The sequence below is a fragment of the Equus caballus genome, chromosome 10, assembly GCF_041296265.1.
Source record: "Equus caballus isolate H_3958 breed thoroughbred chromosome 10, TB-T2T, whole genome shotgun sequence".
Lineage (NCBI taxonomy): Eukaryota > Metazoa > Chordata > Mammalia > Perissodactyla > Equidae > Equus > Equus caballus.
Genome location: NC_091693.1, coordinates 80,998,820 through 81,021,272, shown reverse-complemented (window position 1 = coordinate 81,021,272; position 22,453 = coordinate 80,998,820).

Genomic DNA, 22,453 nt, shown 5'->3' with positions numbered 1-22,453 from the left:
GTTCCTGTCACTGTCAAATGCCAAGTATTGTAAATATGAAGACATAGCACAGCCCCTTCTTTCAGGTTGCTTATAGTCTTATCTGGGACAAAGACATCGGATAACTAATTAGAATATAGTGTAATAAGCACTGTGATAGAGGTAGACACACATTCCTGGAGAAGGGCAACAAAGTAATTGTATGAGTCAAAAGGCCCTCATTTATGTGCAGGATGGCACTTTTGAAAGAGTATTAACTATTAGGCACAGGAATAGTTTAAACTGTTGACATGAAGGATGACATTTATCTAGTATTATGGGGCAGTCTATTTCTACCAGGACAAAGGTGGGACACGTAAGTTCCAGGAGTCATCCCCAGACAAGTATGTTGACAGAGGATTAGACATAGCATTTTCCAGAGAGGTAGCCATATGTGAGTTCCATATATAGATATAGTCTAAGTCAAAGTACCTATGGAAATTTTGGAGCAGACTCACAGAGTATGTGAGTATTTCAATATAAGTTGATTCAATATGGTATACAGCTGGCAAAGCAGAGGGCTTTTGTACAGGGAAGAGAGAGGGGAGATTAATAACAAAGTGGGATCTGATTTTAAGCAGGTTGGAACGTACAGGGCTGGTTTTTGAAATTTTTAAAATGTAACCTGTTCCTGCCAGTAAGAAGTGAATGCCTATCTTGTAATTTGAAAGTAGGTTAACTCTTTCAACCCACTGAATTCCTGTATCACGTAGAGGAGATAGACTGGAGTACTGCTGCTGTTTTCAAAATATTACACTTGTTAGAAACAGGAAAATTTAACTGACGGTGTGTTCACATATTTTTTATGGAATGATGAAGTTTTTTGGATTTCTAAAATTAAATCTCACTTTTTCATAAGACTTGTCCTTTGAACTACTCTATTTTCTCTCCCCTGCAATGGTCAGATTCTGCCTCCCACTCTCGTCCCAATCTGGCTATTCTTCTCAGTCTCCCCCAGTGTTTGAGTCCTATAGTCATCACATCCTATTGTGGCATCACATTCTCTTCCTGACCCGGGCTCCACTCCACAGTGATGACTTTTCTCTGACGATGGGAGTAGGAGGCTAAAGACAAACTGAGAAACATGCACAGCTCTGATGTGTGGCATCCCATCCACGCAAAATGAGGATACGAGAAATGCAATCATAACTGCTATCAGTGATGAAAAGCGATCATTTTTATAATTACTCAGTAATAAACTTTAATATGCTTTCTCATGGAAGAATAACAATGGAGTCATTGACTGCTGTTGGTCTCTGAACTGGTGCTCAGGAAACTGCACTAAATGGTACCTAATGACCTTAGGGAGTTAATGATCCCCGAAGTGTAAGTAATTTATTCTCTTCTCAGAGCTCTTGTTCTCAAACGTTTTGAGAATCAAAAACATTTTTTCCATTTATTTATCCCTAATTCTCTGTGATCTCCTTTGCCCTCCTATGATGTTCAGTGAGCTGGCAATGAGCAAGGAGATAAAATAAGTGTCACTGCGATTGCAGGTAAGCAAGGAAACAAAAGGAAAGAACAATAGAGCTGATGGCAGTTAGCCACGGCAGAGAATGAGGGAGGAACGTGGTGGAGGTGCTGGGCAGAGGGGCAGGGCGCAGTCAGCTTAAGCATTGAGGGCAGCTGCAGTTAAAGGAACAAGCTGGTTTGGGTGGCAGGCTTGTTTAGGTGAGTTCCCATGTGCCACATCCTAGAGCATGTCAACAGAGCGAAGAAGCTTCTTCCCATGAACAGATGCATAAAATCTATCTGTGTGGCCATTCTGAAACCAAGAGATTTTGTTTCAGCTGGGTAGAGATTATGGTGGTGGCTTTGGCCTTCAGATGAATGCAGCGGAATATTCTTGAGTAGCTATCTATTTATTTTATCATTTGCCACACAGTGTGTATTGCCATTGTATGAGAAAATCCTTTCTGGTTACAATGAATGCTTACGAAGCAGCATTTTATATCTTTTCCCATCCATGAGGAATTTGTCACGTCTTGATATAAAATCCCTTGTTGCCTTAAAGATTTTAAGACCAAACACATTATAGTTCTAAGGGCATGTTTGTTCTCATCCATCATCTTTTTTTCACTTTTAAAACCATGTTTATTTATTTTTGGATCAGAATATGTATGACTTTGTTCTGACTTCCTTTTTTGTTCTCCCAAGATAGTCTGAAGAATCAGATATTGGATCTCACGAGGTTTCCTCAAACTATTTTAGGAATGCAAGAACAAAATGTTTGGCCAGCTCTCTTTTGTTGATTTGCCCCAGCGAGTGGGGTTGGTAATAATTGCACCTTACAATTCCAACTGGAAGATGGGTCTTTGTGATTATGGAGACTTGTGTGACCAAATGTATTCTACACCAAGGATCATGAATATCCGAAGGTAGGAGTTTGATGGGACCACATAATTATAAGCTTCTTATCTTTTCCTCACTTTTAACTTCTCTCTCATCTTTATCAGCTGCACTGGTATTATGTGAAATCTCAAGATGTTATCAAAACCATGTTCATAAAGTGCTATAGTCATTCAGTACTGTAAGGGGAAACTTTCACATTTTATTTCTAGGGTGTGATTTGCTAAGAAGTTGTAACCTTGGCCATTACTTTCCACCATGTTTTTGGAATTTGACTAGAACAGAGGCAAGCATGTTGGCAGAATCACTTATAGTTAAAATGTGGGAACTTCTACACATGGACTCATTCATTGTATCTAGTCCTTATTATTAAATATTAAATTGAAAAAGTTCTAAGCAAAAAAGTTTAAAAACAAGTATTCAAGAATAGTTAAAATGTATTTAAAAGTCACAGAACTGCCAAATTTTATATTGGGAAAGAGGCATTGCGTCTATCCTCCCACACAAGCCAGAAGCCCCTTGTCCGTGGAGCGAATCACGCACATGCTCGGAGGACCTGTGGTCTGTAAGGGCAGCTCGTTCCAGGTTGGATGGCAGCTAATTGCGGAAAAGTCTCTGCTGAATGAACCAGAAGCTGATTCCCTTTAGTTTTTACTTGTGGGCTCTGGTCTGGCTTTTTAAAATAATATGAGACAAAGCCGTATGCCATCCTTATCATCCTTCTCCATAGATATTCTTTAAACCATTTTTTTGTATGGCTTGTAGATACCTAAGAATTTTAGTTCTCAGCTTGCAATCTGATGTATCAATATTCTTCATAAGATAGAATACTCATAATTAAATTTTGTTGGGGAATTTGGAATGTTTGTAACAGTCAAACATGTGGTGTTCTGCTCAAGAGAGCTAATTATTTCACACATGGAATACTAGGGTAATAGCATATCATAATTCTATTGGTGTACAATGCTTCATAGCTCTGATGTGGATTTTCCCTAAAACCAAACTCTTATCACATTAAAAAATGTACACTCTCTGTTGCCAGCCCCATGGTATAGTGGTTTAGATCAACACACTCCACTTCAGCAGCCCAGGTTCGTGGGTTCAGATCCTGGGCATGGACCTACACCACTCGTCAGCCATGCTTTGGCAGTGACCCACATACAAAATAGAGGAAGATTGGCACAGATGTTATTGCAGGGTGAATCTTCCTCACACACACACACACACACACAAAATATATATGTGTGTGTACACTCTGCAATGAATCAATTCCACTTCTAGGAATGTAACCAAGGAAACAATCTGAAATATCAAATCAAAACATCAGGCACAAAGAGTAAAATTTTAATATTAAGTATAAAAACATATGTATATAAACTACTTAGTTGTCTAACAATAGAAAATATTGAAATAAATCCATTCATGGAATTGAAATCCATGCCATAGATATTACTTAGCCATTAGAATGATTATGTAACATGAAAATAATAATGACATGATAATAATAAAAAACAACAGAAGAATATGTATGATGAATATATATGTATATATGATGAATACACACACTAATCATCCCAAAGATACTGGAAATAAAACACCAAAATTATAGCTATCTTTGCAAAGTATATTATTTCATTTTTCTCTTTCTTCTATTTTTATACTTTTTTTCCAGTTTCTATAATTAGCAAATATTACTTAGAAAAATGAAAGCTCTCCAATAAATTTTCATTTTTACTGTTGGTCTTTCCTGTATGGAACAAAATTTCTTTCAGATGCTTTCACGTACAAATTCATATTCTCACTGTATCTCGCCGCTAGTAGGTTTTTGGTTTCATTGTTGAATCTTTGAGATTAATGTACCATAGGACAGGGCAGCCAGACCACGTACCCAGCAGAAGCAGAATCTTGTTATGATGGAAAATGGCTCTATTTGGGTTTGCAAGGTATCTCTTAAAATTCAAGTGTTCTGCCACTTTATTATTATTTCTTTATGGAGAAAAGGGGAGATGAGAGAGTGATTGATGGAGAAAGAGCAAGATGGGATGGAGAAAGCCAGGAGGCAGAGTGTGCAGTCGGAAGGACACAGAGAAAGCTGGTTGCAACAGCTGCTTTGCTTATCTGAAATTTCTGACTTGACTCTTGCTCACATCCCAGGTGACCAGCTAGTAAAAATAATTTAAGCTTTAACAAAACAAGGGTAATTTATAACGTGAAAACTATAGTCTAGCACTTGTATCAGCACCAGAAACAAGGTTTCTGAACATTCCTTAGGGGAATGAAACTACCAGAGACATACAATTACATAACAACCTTCTTTCCACTCAACCACCCCACCCCCAGCTGCCAACTCAACATCAACATCAAAACCTTGAAGCAAACCTATAAAATTCTCTCTTTTGCTGTTGGATTCTCCATATTGTTTTAAAGCAAACCTAAAATCATATCATTTTTCCTCTTTACATGGAAATATTTTTAAAATTCAGACTTTAATAGTAATTGTTTTCAGTAAAATTATCACTACCACAAATCTATGATTATTCAAAAGACCAAGTTTAGGTGGAAGTAATTCCATTTTTGAACCAGAATATCTATTTGTACACCTCAAAATTATAATTTTCTTGGAAACAGAGCCTCTTGAAATGGAAATGTCTCACCAAAAGGGCAGATTTTAATATTTTTCATCCCCACTGAATTAGAGCAGAAGTTAATTTGCTAAGTGGAAAGCTACTGTCATATAACATATTGCATAAAATGAACATACACATGGAGATTAATCAAGAAAAGCACAACATCAGCTTTATAGCAGTGTCGCGCTTAAAGTGAACTTACATTTTTACTCTGCCTTGAGGATACACAGATTGTTTTGTTTTCATGGCTTCCAGCCATCCCTATTATGTAGCATAAAGGCTTAAAGGGGAAAGCAGATTTTAATCCTCAGAACAACATCTATAAGGAAGGAGCTTAAAAGTGCTGATTAAGCAAATGTTGTTGGGTTAGTCTGCCTACTTCACATTTGTGTTTACGTCATTGTGGAACAAATATTTAACTATTGGAGTGATTGTCTGGACATTATCTAAAACCTGGATGAATCACGAGCATCTCTGAGGATGCATTTTAAATGATAGACACAGCTCGCTTAAAAGAATTCCTTGGTAGAGTCACTAAGGGAGAAATTAACTCTGGTATTGGAAGGCAACAAGTTGAACTAATCATTAAAAAGTGGGAATCAGATAAGTTCTTGGAGGCATGCGGGCTTTCACTGGAAGGCAACCTGCCTTTCTCTGCAGCCTGCACTGGTGAATTTAGAGTCGACACAGAGGCTGAAGCGTGTTTCTGTCATGCAGCTACCATGTGACATTCATTAAGTGATTTAACTTTCTGGTCTTCAGTTTCCTCATTAATAAAATGGAAGTCAAAATAATAATTATTCTGTCTAATTCATGGGAATGTTCTTAATATCAAATGAGATAATGAATAGAAAAGCATTTTATAGCTGTAAGCAATAGGGAAAAATTCATTCACTATATTAAGGGTGAGAATGCGCACTTGCACAGTATTTCTTATGGATATTTGATAAGAAACAAGAAGGCTGGAGTTCTGATTAGGAGTTGCAATGCCTGGGTTTAAATGCAAGCATTGACAAGAACTAGTTCTGTTACGAGGAGCATGTTAGTGAATTTGTCTCCACTTTTATATACCCATCATGAAGTTAATAACAATACTTGCCCATTAGATTATCTGAAGATCAAATGACATCTTACAAATAAAAACATTGTCTAACATTACTGTTAGTGCTGTCATTATCTTTCAAAAATTCTCTTTTGATGATCAAAGGCGAAGATAATTTCTCCCCAACATGGACCGCCATAAACTAGATTTGGCCTCACACTCTCCTTCTTTGTTGAAATGATTTTTCCATGCAAATTAATTCCCTTTGGAAGCTGTAAATCTTCCACTTGGAACTTTGTGTTTTGTTTAATCTTTTTCTTTATATGTGGTGGCAGAATAATTTTTAGATGATTTTACCAAATTCCCAAGGATAATTTAAGAAAACACAGTAACAGATGAAATTATTATGCTAATGGATTAAAGAATCAAATGAATTGGCAGAGCAGAAGAATCTATGAGAACAGTGTGTGTTCCTGGGATGTCATCCTCAAAACAGCCTGACGCAAGAGCCCTGGGGTGGGGACAAGGGAGTGAGGTCAACTGGGTTCTAGCTTAGATTTGACACCAATTCGCTGGGATTTTTTTTTTTTTTTCTATTTGTAAACTGAGACAATTAGAGTAAACAGCACACAGAAGCTTTCCTGCTTTGACATTTTCTTTAATTCTTAAAGTCTAAGCAGTTTGTGACTATTAGGGGTAAAAGGGCTCTGATCATTATCTTATTGATCAGTATCGTTCAGCCAGATGGCAGAACTCTTCGATTGGGAGCTAAAAGTACTGTGGCTGCTGCTTGAACTTATTTTAGTTTGCACCCAGAGAATTTACTTTTCGAGACTGCTTGGAAAGTTGCAGCTATCTATTTAATAATATCCTTATGGTAAGTAAAAGCTCACATGGGTTCCGAGGAAGTTCTACTTCACTCTGGAAAGTAACTGAAATTCTTGCAGAACCTGGTTCAGTATGTATGAATTAGTGAAGATAAAATAGGGTTCCTCAACTTTAACTATATCTTTTGGAGTGGGAAAGTTTTATTTTATGGTGTTTGTCTATCATAAATTACTTCAAATCTTTGAGAGCAAAATATGTGTGTACAAATGTATCTAAAGTTAGTGGTTACTTAAAAATGCAATTGTAAATGTGCAAGGATTAAACTCAGCAAATAGCTTCTATTTCTTCTCAATATTATAAAAGGGGTAGAATGCTGGATAGCTGTCATCTTAACATCCCAAATCTTAAGTCACATAAATCTGTTAGAAGTATTTTACAATAAAATCTAAGTGGAAATTCTGTGAAATGAACAAATATTTCTGCATTTTGCAAAGTTTAAATACCTTCAAATACAGTTTATTTTTAAAATTTAAACTTTAACTCAATAGCTTTTATCTTATTTGATTAACTCTAAAGAGCTAAAACTCTGAGAGTTAATGTTACTTATTTTTAGAGATAACACTATGAGCTGAGCTGTAATTTTCCAAAAAAAATTTATAATAAATTGCAATAGTGTTTTAATCCACAATATGAAAGAGTTGCTGGTTGTATATGAAGTATCTTGGTCACTCAGTGTTCAATATGTAAACTCCCAGAACCTTTTCCTAAAGTTGGATCATCAAACATACAACAATATGCTATTATTTCACTTTTTGCGTAGTTTATGGGAAAAGACATCGATGTCCTTAGTTGCCTAATTTAGGTAAACATTTCAAATTTCAGATCTACATATTGACTGTAAATAATACATGAGACCAAAAATTTCAAATAAAGGTAAACTTTCTGAGTTAATACTTCTGCATTCAATTTTAAATCCTTGCTTTTTGGGAAAATGTGTGTCATAATATGTTATACAAAAGTATTAGTTAGGTGCTATGGTGAGCGAATATACAATAAATTATGCTCATCCTCTGATTAAATACAGTATCTAGGATAAAACCATCTCTGAGGCACGATTTAGAACACAGAGATAAATCACCATATAACTTTACATTACCTAGGTAGTATCTATTAGTGTTTAAACATGCTCCACTTAAAAAAAATCTGAGGGTCTTAAATTCTAATACGATAACTGGAAAAATATTTCTCAGTTCTTAAAGTTATTTTGTTCTATTCAGGATATTTCTAGAATTTCTCTCAGTTACCATATAAGAAGAAAAGTAATTCCAGTGACATGAAAATATGAAACCCTACATTGGAAGTCTGGATGTTAGGAATGGAATTTTGGCTCCAAGAGACCTGTGCTGAAGGTGTGTTGTGTGTAACGTGTATGTGTTTGTGAAAACAAATTTCAAACTCGATACTCACTCTTGTGCAAACATGTACTAAATAGCTTAAGAAACGTTTAAATCCATGCTGAGAAAACTCTCTTCATTGCTACTGTACAATTAAACTACCCAGTCCTAGCCTTGTTCTAATCACAATGCAATTTGATGCCAAGTGTGGAAAGACCTACTTTGGGGGGTGGGGGCTTCAGAGCTGTCAAGGGACTTGCTCCTTTGGCAGTGATTAACAGTTTGGTAATGAGAGTCTGTTGTGCGGGGGTGAGAATCCAAACACTGACTCAAATGGTTAGTTGCTCTTTTAGTGACCCCAAAGTACACAGCAGTCCTAGAGCTGAGAGAGAAGGAGAGGGAGAGAAAAGGAGAGAAGCTAGAAGAGCATGCCAAAAGATTCCAAAACTCTTACCTTTATACAAAGACAGAAGGTTGCTCTCGATTGTGGTCACCTTCATACCTTATCCCTCCAAAAAGAAACTCTGGAACCAGTGTCAGACAGTAACTAGAAAAATTAACACAAACAAACAAACAAACAAAACTAGAAGAAATTCAGGACTACAGAGTCAGGAGTTTTTGACTCTATTAACAAAATGTCTTTTTTAGCTGAAAAAAAAAATGCAACTTGGAAAAGAAATACCTTATTTAAATGTGGTTTTAAAAATAGTTCACAATAGATTCAACTATCATGAAAACTTTCTCATTTGCTAGTCAGCTTTATGCCTTAAAAAGTGATCTCTTAACTCAGCTTTGTATAAAATAAATAAAGTGAAAAAGAAACTAACTCTTCTGGAAAATATGAAGAAAAAAAAGCTAACTACAAGCTTCAGTGTCTTTATATTTATTGGCTTAAGGTCAAGCTTTTATGAGATATCTTGGATATTGGATCCATAAGGGCTGTGTTTTTTTTTTTCTTAGCTACATATCCAAAGCTGTATTGTTCATAGGGAGACAGAAATACCTGGGTGTGAATTCCATCTGTCAATTAGTGTGACCTGGGGAAGTTACTTAATCTTAGTTTCCAGTAATAATATTGTAATAATACCTTCCTCTTACAGTTATTGTAAAGACTGAATGAGATAACATAGTGTCTGATATGTAGAAGGTCATGAATAGCTATCAGGATCATTTCTTTCCCCATTTTGTCCTATTCAACTTAGTATAGCTTTATGAATATTATCAATTTGGCTAATTTTGAGTAAAATGTACTCTTTTCAAAATATATCTTTTAGTATGATGTTGCACAGTTTATTTACAACTATTTTTATGTATTTATGTATTTCAAATTTTAATTAATTTTGATGTTTTTCAAATTTTAATGAAATAATTTTATTTTAATTATGTTAATTTCAACAACAAAAAGGAAAAATAATTTGCTGGCCAAATATCTCAGTAGTCAAGGTTCTTTTTTTCAAACATCTGTCTGTAAACAAGTTTAGGGTACATTTTAACTTAACATAAAATGTTAATGAATAAAGTACAAGACTCACATGGATGTGTAAACTCCAGAAAATGTCCAAAGTGGATTTTGGCTAAAATCATCTGGACGGTTGCCTCGTAATACGAAGCCAAAACAAAGAGACGCTGGGCCAGAGCAAGACTAAGTACATAAACATGAAACTACTGAACTCTGAGGAAATTAGCGAAGGAGTTAAATCCTCCTCCAGGAGCTGTGGGTCCATTTTTATCAAGGGAATATTCTATTGCTCTAAGGAGCCATCTGTTTTCATGATTTTCAGAAAAGCCTAAAGCTGGTAGGGAATTTTGATAATGAGAGAGGCTAGGCACGTGTAGGGGCAGAGAATAACCAGGAAATTTCTGTACCTTTTCCTCAGTTTTGTTGTGAACCTAAAACTGCTCTAAAAAATAAAGTCTTAATTTTTTAAAAAATCTGAAAGTATGCAGAAGGTAAGACTAGTGTGTATGTATTCAAACACTGGCTCCCTTTCCTCCTTATAAAATGTTCTCGTATGAATTAATTAAACCTTATTACATTTTATGCAAATTAGACATTTTCCTAAGGTGAAGTAAATAAACCTCCTCTTGAAAAGGAAGTTTAACTTTGTTTTTGTAATAAGTAGATTACTTTTTGTTCTCTCTCTAACCTGAGGTTTTTAATATCAAGTTCACAGACCCATTGGTCTGTACCTAGAATTCAGATCTTCAATGAGAAAAAAAATTTACATTTTTGTTTTTACTATCCTCTAGCTGAAATTTGGTGTTTTTTTGAATTGTGAATGTGGGATATCACAGATATCTTTATGGCACATCAAGGTTGTTACAGATATCTTGAAATATCACATGTGAACATCATCACTTTGAAGTTATGGTAGTTATCAGACTGCCAATGAGGTCTACAGCCAAAAATAAGAATGATCCCTGCGGTAAGCCCATATATTTACATTTGTTTCAGCTCATGAAATATGTGGAAACCTGGTGGATGCATTGGGTTCATAAAAGAAGGGAGTTTCTCTGTCCCTTCCCCAGTATATTCTAATCTAACCATTTACCAGCTCCCTCATATTGTTCTGCCTATAGCCATATATTCCAATAACAATGCAAAGATCATGAGGCCAGCAACTGCTTCTTCATTTAAAGCCCTGAAAATACTTCTAATAGTCTGAGAACAGGGCTTGATTATAGAGTATTGGCAATAGTGTCCCCAGGCAAACTGCAAATTGATTCAGTTCCTTTAAAATGCTTTTTTCCCATGCAGCACACGCCAGCTTGCCAATCAAAATTTGGAAAAGAAAAATGCATAAATTAAGGCTACTCTATCAAACCTCAGTGGTCTTCACAATATATAAGAGAGCAAGACAAATGAGAAAACTTCTCTTGAACTCATTTTGTCAAGTGGATACAATGGCGTAAATGAGATGATCCTAGCGAATGAATACACATGGAACAAAGCGTTACCTCCTAAAAACTAAAGAAACACTCTCACATTAAAGAAAAACCGCTGCCTGCTTATTCACTAACTACCGAGTTAAACGTGTTATAATTCTAATCATGAAAATGATATATTTAGTGTTGACTTTTATAGTGTCAGTAAATATATTTTCAAATCCAATCACAAACTAATTATGAGCACAAATACCCAATAAATGCCCTAAGTCTATCACGTTGCAGTTACTTAAAGTGCTTTCCGAACTTTAGCATCAGAAAGAAACATCATTTTCATCAGATGAGTTCTTGCTGGTGTTTCCATTTGAGTTAGGAGAGTTGTTTGTGGTGGAATGTAGAGAACTACCGAGAATCTCAAGACTGGTTTCCTTTCCAATGAAGTGACAAATCGCTGAAGCACTCATTTCTAATGAGGAGATTGGTCCCATCAAGGCCTATTAAACTGCAAAGTCATATTATTTCTATGACATTCAAAATAGGGGTACCCAAAAATCTTTGTTAGAAATCTCCATTCCCATTTAGTATTTTAATTTTAAAAAAATCAAAAAAACTAAGACAGAAATTTATTTTTTAATCTTGCATGGGACCCTCAATCTTACTCAGCGTTATATGACCTTTCCTTGTATTTGGGGGGTAAGATTTCCCCTTAGAGGAAAATTTTTCATAATAAAAGCCTGACAGGCTGTGTGGTAAAACTCATGCTGTTTCTGGGCCTTCTCTGGAGACCAGTTTAGCCACACTTTTTTTTTTTTCTGTGAGGACCTTTGAGATTGGCCCTGGAAGCATTTTCATTTCCTCCATCGAGTGTGGAGAACCAAGTGTGGTGGAAAACACGGCTGGAATTTGTGTTTCTATTTCAACCCAACTAATAATATAACCTTGTATAAACAATTTTTCACCATTTTTTCTGAATCTGCTCTCTGGAAAATAGATATGTAATATCAGTTGCCTAGTCTAGGAATAAAAGAGACCAGCTAAAAACCAATAGTTATTTAAGAAAATTTATAACATTGAATTACTGTGATGCAGCCTTTTAGGTAGTGACTTGTATGAGCTCCTAGCCCCAAAAATACTGAATGCCGCAAATTCTATAAATCAAAGAAATACCATAGGTTTTACTTCTGCTCAGCATATCATCAAGGGTATCACATCCACGAAGAAAAAAGCAATCAAAAATCTTACTTATAATGAAGAATATTCAAAAGGAGCAAGATACCGGGCTGCATTTTCAAATCCACCCTTTTGTTACGTGGGGACTCTGATGCCTTGAAAGAAACCAAGTATCAACATGCAATTAGAGTTTCATGAAATATCACTCCTTTAGTAACTACTTCATGGGATAAATGAGGCAGCAGCTCATTCATTCTTTCATTTCTGAGAGCTTATCATGGACTAGGATACACAGATGAACAAGACAGACAAAATCTTTGCCCTCACAGATCTTATATTACAGTAGAAAATGACAAGCATAAATTAATGAATATTTAATATAATAACAGGTAATCATAAGTGCAATGAAAAAAGTAAAGCATCCCAGGAGGATAGAGATTGAGCATGTGTGCAAGTGAGTGAAGGAAGTTGACCAAGGTGGTGGAGGAGGGAACATCTGAGCAGAGAGATGAATAAAATGAGGGAAGGAGCCATGGGAAATCAGGTACTGAGAGAAGAAGAATTCCAGCAAGAGACATGAGAACATGCAAAGGTCCTGAGGCTTGTTCAAGTGAAGGTCAATATGTCTAGAGAGAGTTGGCTGAACAAGTGGAGTGGGGTAGGAGATAGCCTGAGAAAAGAAAGGGTCAGGCCATTGAGAGTCTTTTAGGCCATCGTAAGGTGCTTGGCTTTGTTCTAAATGTAATGAGAAGCCAATGGAGGGTTTTGAAGAGGGGCTTAACATTGTCATATCCATGTTTTAAAAAGAACACTCTGACTGCCGGACTGAAAACATAGCCTCCTTATATAGCTTATATTTTCAAATGAGAAGTTATACATTTGTAATTTATACCATCTTTAGAAAAAGCAATATAATGCTCCCAGCAGCTATTTTTCCTTCACTGATATTAATCATGGAAATATTTCATAATTACAAAAAAGATATAAGGTACACCAACGGATTGAGACCTTGGTGACACTTTAAAGACTCAGTTGAAAAATACCTTTACAATTATTGTAAAAATTTCAAAATTTGCCTAGCTTTAATAGTCTTGGAAATGTCATTATGTAGACTGTAGGAAATGAATGAAGTCAGGACATCAGATGGTAAAAAATCTCTGATTTTATTAGCTTATTGAATCTCTTCTGACTACCCTCTATGTGCCAAACAGAGAGCTAAATTTTGGAGGTTTAAATTGATGAAGATATTGTTCTTTGCCCTAAGGTGCCCGTGATCTATGAATGTAATTGTAGTGGGTGAAATTGGATTTCAACATGAGAAAATAGGATAAGTAAACGTTTTATTAAAATGTGTGCAAAACAATAAAGTCATCTTCCTCGTTTTGTCTCCAGTAGTTTAAGTCACTTTCCCTAATAGAACGGACGAGAGAGACGTGCCAGTCTGGCCATGTAACAGGAAGCAGTGGTGAGGAAGGGTAGCAAAATGACGTCAGGGATGTCACAGAAGCTCTCGGGTTTCAAGCCAGAACAACACATGAGTTAGATCCTCAGTGAGACAGCGTGGTGTCATGGAAACACAATTTTCAGAGCCAGACATACAGCTCTCCTTCTGTGAAGCATTGAATTTGGGCAGATTTGAGGCCTTTGACCCTTGTGGAAAGTGAGGATAACAACAAATTCCTTGCCAGGTTGTTATGAGGTGTAAACAAGTTAACGTAGTTCAACTGCCAACACTGTACTTGCCACAGAGTTGGTTAGCTCCCCCTCCAGCTAGACAGTAACAATCAGCTTCCTTCTGTGGCACCAAACTGGTTTAACAGTGGACATTTCTACCGCCATTTTCATGCTCACAAAATTGCAGTGAATACTAGATTTTGGTTATATGATTTACCAGCCCCATATGGGTGTTGGGGGGATTAATTAGTTAGTGCTTGTAAGGCACTTTATGATTCCTAGGTCAAAAGCACTGGTGAATGCACAGTTCCCTTATTAAATGTTACCACCTGCCAGTTCCACTGCTTTCTCTCAGAAACACTGTGTGAGAGAAGAGAGGCCTTTTAGGAAAGCAAATTTTCTCATGGTTTCCTTCTGCCACCACTGGAAGAAAAATGCAGTATTTTCAATGAGAAATATTACCACATTACTTGATCTTGAGGGATATCCAGAAGAAATACCACAAAAATGCTTTTCTTGAGGGTATTCAGACTAAATTCTTATAGATTGAATAGATCTCAACACAGCTCGGATGCGTATTATAGTCTGGTTTTGTGTTGTTGTTGCTCTAGAAAGTAGACTATGTGGAAATCCAAGGAATTCCTTTAGAGGGTAATCAGTTAGCTAACACAAAAAGCAAACACCTCTGAAAAAATCTGAAAAAGAAAGCAGTTACACGGTGAGGAAAAAAAAATCACTTAAAAGATAATTAAAGCCATGAAGTCCCAAAGGAGATTACTTTTTGCATGCAGATGGTGGCAACAAATTTTATATCTTCCTTCTAGAAGGCCTCTTTCCAATAAGTAATGTCATTAGTGCCCTGGTAATTTGACCAAAAATAGTTTCCCCTCTCTGTTATTAAAAGATGCTTCATTAACCTGAAGATAGATAATGGGTGGCTGTTGAGTTAAACGGAATCACGTAGAGTAATGGTATCTTCGAATAATGGACTCCATCAGTGTTGTTCAGCATACACTGTGTGTCCTCCACTGAGCTTGGCAGTGAGAACTACCAGTAGTCAAAGAGGTAAGAGGAAATGGGAAGAGTATTGTCTGTAGACACGAGAATTCACACGCCAGCGCTGGCGCTTAGCTGTTACTGTACACAAGGTTGGGCAAGTTGCTTAACTTTTATCTTCAGCTTCTTTGCGGAAAAGATGGAGAAAACAATACCACCCCTTCCACTTGTTGGGAATATTAGTATAAAGTGAATTTTATATAGAAACTGCCTCCAAACTCGTAATAATAATGATGCTGCTGCTGCTGAAGACAAAATAATATGATTATTCAGGGGCTCACAGTTTGTGTGGGGCAAGAAAACAAACCCAAAGACAGATTAAAAAAATTAGGGATTGTAGAAGTGAACATATTGTAAAATGTTAAACTAATCTCATGGCTATGATCATAGATTTAAAATTTTTTGATTATTAATAAACAAATTTTACAAATCCAAATTTTCAACACGCTTATTGTTAGTACTTTTTTGATGCCAACAGGCAATATCTATTAAGCTTATTATAAAATCTGAATATTTGTTTGGTATTGGTTGATTGGTTGGATTTTTGTTGTATTTTGTTATCTTCATTACCATTTTAGTAGTCTCCTAATTACTGAACAATAATGATAATGTATGAAGTTATGCTCATTCTCTTCAAAAATGGAGTCTGAGATTCTAATTCTGACTACCAAATTCACCAACGCTAATTTTTGAGTACATTGCATTCACTGAAGTAAAGGGTCTGGGTTAAATCTCTCCTTTATGCTTATCAATGAGAAGTGATAATTCCAGCAGAACAGACCATGTTCACTTTTCCATACACAGGGAACATGAAACATTCCAGGTCTTTCTAGTGCAATTGGTGATGCCAAGTTACCCAACTTTGGTCTGTTTTCTTTAAATGAGATGGTTGCGTGTATGTGTGTTCATTTGAGTAACAGATCGGTTACTGGAAAGATTTTAAGCATCTATAGTCAATTAAAAAGGCAAAACACAGATCTTAGTGTCTCTTTGGATTCATGTTACTAAAAATTCTTCTTTGGGATCTAAAGCTCAACCTTTCTTCTCTGACCCCAGCCTTGTTGGTGCTGCCACCTACAGGAAGATACAGTGGCAAAACAAGAGGCATTCATTGAAACCCTATAACTAAATGTACCTCATGTAATGTAGAGCATAAGGAATATAGTCAACAATATTGTAATAAGTTTGTATGGTGATGGATGGTAATTAGACACATCGTGGTGATCATTTTGTAATGTATAAAAATATCGATGTTGTACACTTGAAACTAATATAATATCATATGTCAATTATATGCCAAATAAAAAGAATTAATTGAATACAAAAAAAAATACTTCCTTTCCTATGTCCCTGAACTAACCTCTTTAAGCCACTCCTAATAAACACAAGGCATAGGTGCACACATACGCAAACACACACTCCTGTACACACCCTCCCCAAGGTTTTCTCACCTGGGCATCCATGTCCAGATGGCATACAGTGATTTAACGCTCCTGAAAGTCAGCAGCCTAAATTATAATTGTCTACTCTCCCTTTTAACTTAGTCTCTTTATTTTTAAAAGTGAAAACCCACAGTCTCTTGTCTGTCATACGTCTAGATAGGATTTTTATGTCCACTTTTACTCAGACTGAAATGTCAAGCTGGACACTCATGTTGTAATTATATAGCATGGGGGGAAAGGTTGAGCAACGTGGTGAATACAGCATTGGCTTTTTGCCAGAGAGATACAAGTTTCAATCTGACCTATAGGTCTACACAGAATGGATAGTCTTTGTCCTGTCCCTAGGGGACAGCGGGGTATGTAGGAAAAGCTTATGTACATAATTCAACACAGTAGGCAGTCCTGTTAAGTTGAGAGCTGGGGCTGTATTTAGAAAAAGAATCAAATACTTTCCCACTTAGAGAGGAAGAGAGAGAAAGAGTCAGAAACTTTCTTGCTAAGAGTTCAGTTCATTGGAAAGAGTCACACCTAAGTCGTTTGTGCCTGTCCCATAGAAGCAATGATGCGCACTTTCAAAGCCAAGTTGCAATGTCTATATTCATGTTGTTTTCACTTCATGCAGTTGATCTGGCTATACTTCTGGTAACGAAATGGAATAATTTTCTGCCAAACCCTTAGACCGAGATCACCATCAAGAATATTTAATTTCCCCAGCTGTGCCAAGGGATGGGCCAGGGTAGTGAATATGTCAACTCAGACGCCTGTTCACTTAAATTGGTAGTAGGCTCCTGGAGAGCCCTGCTGGGAAGTCTGAGGTAAGGCCAGAGCTTAGCAGGAAATTGTGCCCCGATTAAAATGCTGGCTGCCAGAGGTAGGACCTGAGGAGGTGGTCCTGTGTATATTACCTGTTTGCCATCTTTGGACTAGCTGCTATAAAAATAGTTTAGAAAGTGTTAGCCTAAAAAATAATTCCTCCACTAGAAAAAAGTGTACAGGAAATATAGAAATATTGAAAATGGTGATATAAACTTAAATGTATAGCACATTTCCATCATGTATAGACAAGAAAGCAACTGTAATTGGCAGGGTGTTGAGTGAAAACCGAATTATGGGTTTTATCCATTTAGATGGGCTGGGGAATGTGGAGCAAGGATACGGAAACACATTGCCATGTAAGCCCTGTTAACAGATTTGCCAGCACTCCAACGTGGCTCATTTGTTCACACGGGCAGAACCCTGTAGGACCAGATCCTGAGACTGGACTATATTCTGCAAGATTTCCTGTCTAGGTTGCAAGGATTTCAGTCCTTGTGCCCCTTTGGTGCTGACATCTTTCAACTATTGATTGGCGTGCCTTTATGGAGGCCTCTGATATCTGTCTATCTTCCAGTTCTGGACTCCACTTGATTTTAAATCCCCTCTTTGTCTTGCCAATATCCTCAAGCTTTTGGTATTTCTCCAGTCACTCAGATGGTGCCCATACTTGATCCCTATCTTGGAATCTTTATTCTGAGGTTTTGCATGGCCCCAGTGCCTTGTACAGTGTCAGCACGGCATGTGAAAAACTGGGACAAGAGGTCACCCTTGCAAAGGGAAGAGCTCGAGAAAGAGGTAGAGGCAAAAACAGGAAGAGGTAGAGGGTGAATCAGATGAGAAGATTAGCTTGGAGAACAAGGAAAGGACAAACTAGAAGTAGGATCTCAGGGGATATGTTCTGTGTGGTCCCATAAAAAGTTCAAGCAGACAATTAAGGAATGCTTTGGTCACATCCATTGTGGGAAATAGAGAATGTAAAAAAATCGCTTTCTCAAGGAACTTGGAAACTTGGTGCCTTGATGAACTGTCGAAGGAAATTCTGGGGACAACAGTGATAGAGCTTCAGGGGACAGACGGGGAGGGAAGAGAAAGGAAGGCAGGATCAGGGAGCAAGGTGGGAACCACCAGGCACATTTGGTAATGTGCCACACTAATTCTACACTGCAATTCCCTGTGGGTCTGGTGATTCTTAATACCACCCACTCCTGAGTCTCTAGATGATTATTTTAGTGGCAATTAAACCAAGGGTGAGTGTGTGTTTTAATAAAGTAGGCTTATGTGAGATTGTTTCAGGGAAAAAGCCATCCCCAGAGCAACATGGATTTCATTCCCAGGCCCCTTCTTTTCTCCCCTTAAAAAAAAAAATAAAATAAAAGACTATGACTGTAAGATCCAGTTTGAGAATGTCTGGTTTAAGCCCTGCTGTTAGGACCTCACACTTTTAGAAATTAATTGGGGCAATCAACATGCCAGGAAGCAGCAGAACAAAGCTCTGATGGCTTTAGTTAAGTCCTAAATGGGAAGGTGGGTCTTAAATTCACCATTTCTTGCTTTATATAGATATACACATAAAAGTACCAGAATCCTACTCATTTCTCTAACCATAAATTTTTGAAGGGTCAGAAAGAATGAGAGATTCTCCTAAAACTGCAAACAGTGAAGGTATGTGTTGACGGATGAAACACCCAGTAAACAAGATACGCTCCCTAAAATAGTTCTAAAGAAACCAATTTACTTTCTTCTTTGAAGAGCTTCTTATAGAAATCAAACTAGAAAGGCATCTAGTAGTTTATTTCATAAATGAAGGATGTATTATAGACGGTTTTTCCACTAAATCAACTTGCAAGAAATACTACATTTATATTGTTATTATAATTTATTTTTGTTTGAAACTTCTTTTTAAATGATATGGAAAAAGTTACATACAAGATTATCTCCTAACAACTCGCAGATCTCGACGGACTTGGTATCTTCAACCAGCGGAACAGAGAGTGCAAAAAATTACACTAATTACAGAAAAAAAAATCTTCAAAATTGTTTACACATATTTTCAACTAATCTAAAACTTCCTAGAATGAGATACAGAAAAAATGCTTGGAATAAAATCTGAGGCCATGCACAGTTTGACTGAGAAGAGAGGCCCGAAATTAGCATGTTATTGTTCATCAAATTCTGGGGTCCCCACCTCAAATATAGAGCCACATCCCAACCTCTGGAAATACAAGGTCCACACATCATATGCATGGCAGCATATAAATACCTTAAAACTCTATTATTTAAGAAAGAAGTACAATTTCAAGTGATTAGGTCCCATTTTTTACAAAGAGAGAATGAACCGGCAGAGAGGAAAGGTCCCGCAAGCGCTCTTTAAGAAGAAGGAGGAAAACCTCGTAAAGTTAATCTCAGGAAAAGCACAGTTGAACCAATTTTACTGAATCATGTACTTTACAAGTGTCACCAAATGCAATAAGCTAGACACTTGTGGCATCTTGGAGACCACATCAAGGTAAAATTTTGACAAAAACCAAAGAGATTACTGTGCTGAATAAGGTAATAATTACAATGGGCAGATGGGTAGAATTTTAATTGCTGCCAAGTAGGAAGGGCTGGGGGGAGAGAAGAGCCCTCTAAATCAGAGGAAATTTCCTTTTTTATTGCTCAGACCAAAGTAGAGTAAAGCCAAAATCAATTTCAAGATTTCAAAATTAAATTTCCCTCTCTCTGTTACCTCAAAAAAGAGACTGTGTTTGGAACTGTGTTTTGACCAATGGAAATTGGATAGTATTGTTACTTTGGATGGGAATAGCTGAGCTTTCTTTTAGACTTATGGTGACATACCTTGAAGATCATCAGATATGTAGGTCATTCCTATGCTCAGAGAAGTCTAGGATGACGTTGGGTGTTAGTACCTGAACAATTGTTCTAAGTTTCTGCTGTTTTCTATTGTGATTGCCTGGCCCAGAAGCAGGAAAGGACTACATGATCCCCACAGGGCACTATGAGCAGAGTTTACGAGGGGTCAGGTCACCACTCTGTCTTGCCTGGTGAAACACGTATTGAGCTATTTCCAGGGTCCTCCTGTTTCTGGTATTTTGTTTCTGTAATTCTGACCAGCTCCTTAATGATCATTTCATGCCCCGTCAACACCAGCAATTTGACTTTTGCCATCTACTTTTCTCTCCATCCACTGGTTTCTATAAGCTCTGCTTTTCTGTGTTGACTTTCCATTCACTCAGTTTATGCCTTAGTTTTGCCATTCCTACCTTCTGGCCAAGTAACTTCAATGCCTCTGGTTGGGGAATTATCCCAAGCTCTCGTAACATTTGAGACAATGAAACTGTCTATGGAAGCAAAACTGCTAGAGGAATTGCCCCTTCGATTTCATGCCTTCCAATTTCAGGAGTGGACACTGAAACCACTAAAGTGACTAGTATTTGGAGAAATTTCCCTCTTAAAGCAATTATGTAAATTTTTTCTGCTCTTTCCACTTTCCTAACTTAGGCGTATTGTGGAACATAAAGAAATTATCTTAGCAAGCCAGCTTGTTTACTCATTGTTGGCACTTATCATAAAGGTGGCCCAAATTAAAAAACAACAACTACCACAACAAGAAAACATTCTTGGTCGTAGAGAATGGGAAAAAACTTGCGGTAGTTACTGCTTAGATTTCTAGTAAATATACAAATTATGATGGAAACTTGCAAAAAAGAATTCTAATACTCTTCAATATAGTTGATGATTGCTAAATCTAAAAAGAGAAAAGTATAGACAAATCTTCCTGCATATTAATGGTAAAATCAAAGTTAAAAGTTAAAGCTTGGTGCATTTTTTTATTATATAATCAATGTATACATTTAGACCTTCATGCAAATTTTCAATGACCTTGTCATGAAATTGCTTCAGATAGAAATTGAATTATATATGGTAGAAGAGAAAGTTGTTAAAAAAAGACGTTTATTATCTGTTATTTGTCTATGTGTTGCTGAAATGTGACTTTGTTATGAAGCTTTCATCTTACACGATTAGCTTCTGTCTCCTTCAGTGAGTGATTAATCCTTCAACTCCAGTTCTCCCTTCAGCTTCAGAGAGCACTGACCATATACCACTTTCCCTTTCAAAACAGTAAGAGATAAAAGACAATCCTTTGCACTTGCTTATAAATTAAATTTTAGAATAAATGTATTTCAATCTACTTGCATTTCTAATTTTTTAGACAGTATTATTATCTTTTGTATTACGACCACCATTACCTATATCTGACATTTTGGACACATCTCAATATATCCCACTTTATTTCTACCTCTGGTAGTAATACATATTATTAGAAAAAATTTGCTTTGAGATTTATTGGAATGACTTTCAGTGGGTTTTCAGATAAAGCACAAATCCTTAACACAATCTAATAGCCTGCATGATGTCCCTCATCAAATTTGTCCAGCCTCATCGCGGCCTTTCTGCCCTTACTCTCCACACCAGCTCCTTAAGACTTTTTTGCACTCCTTGGATGCTGACTTCTTTTTCCCTGAAGGCTACTGTCTATATCGTTTGTGTTGTGCCCTTTAATTGTCCTCTTTCATCGCCCTTCACAGCACCCCCTCCCATTTGTGATCACTTCCCACCCATTCTAAGTTAGGTTCCTCTGATATATCAGCCCTTTTCTTTAGACAATATAAATATCTTAATTAAAAATTATTTTAATAATGTCTACCTCCTCTTCTATAATGTAAGCTCCATAAGGGCAGGGACCATGTTGGTCCCTTACAATCCTCTATATTCAGTGCTTCGCACCATACCTCATAAGTAGTAAGGACTCTACAGATATTCGTTCAATATAGAAATGAGCGAATAAAGGAAAGGATGAATGGAATAATTGAAATTCATTATCTTTCTGGTAATAGAAATGCAGTTTTCTCCCAGTGTTTCTATCATCTTATGTCAAAGTAAAGTAGGGGCCGGCTGTAAGAAGATGTAATCTATGTCAAAATGAGGTGATGATAAATGCTTATTGGAAAGTAAAGAGAGGATCATAAGCATACAGATCTAGTTGTCTTTCCCCATTTGGTCCCTAAGGGAAATAGGAGTACAAAGGATAAAGCCAAACAAAGGTTTGGACCTCAGATTTTGGTGAGAACTTTCAAAAATCAGTCCATA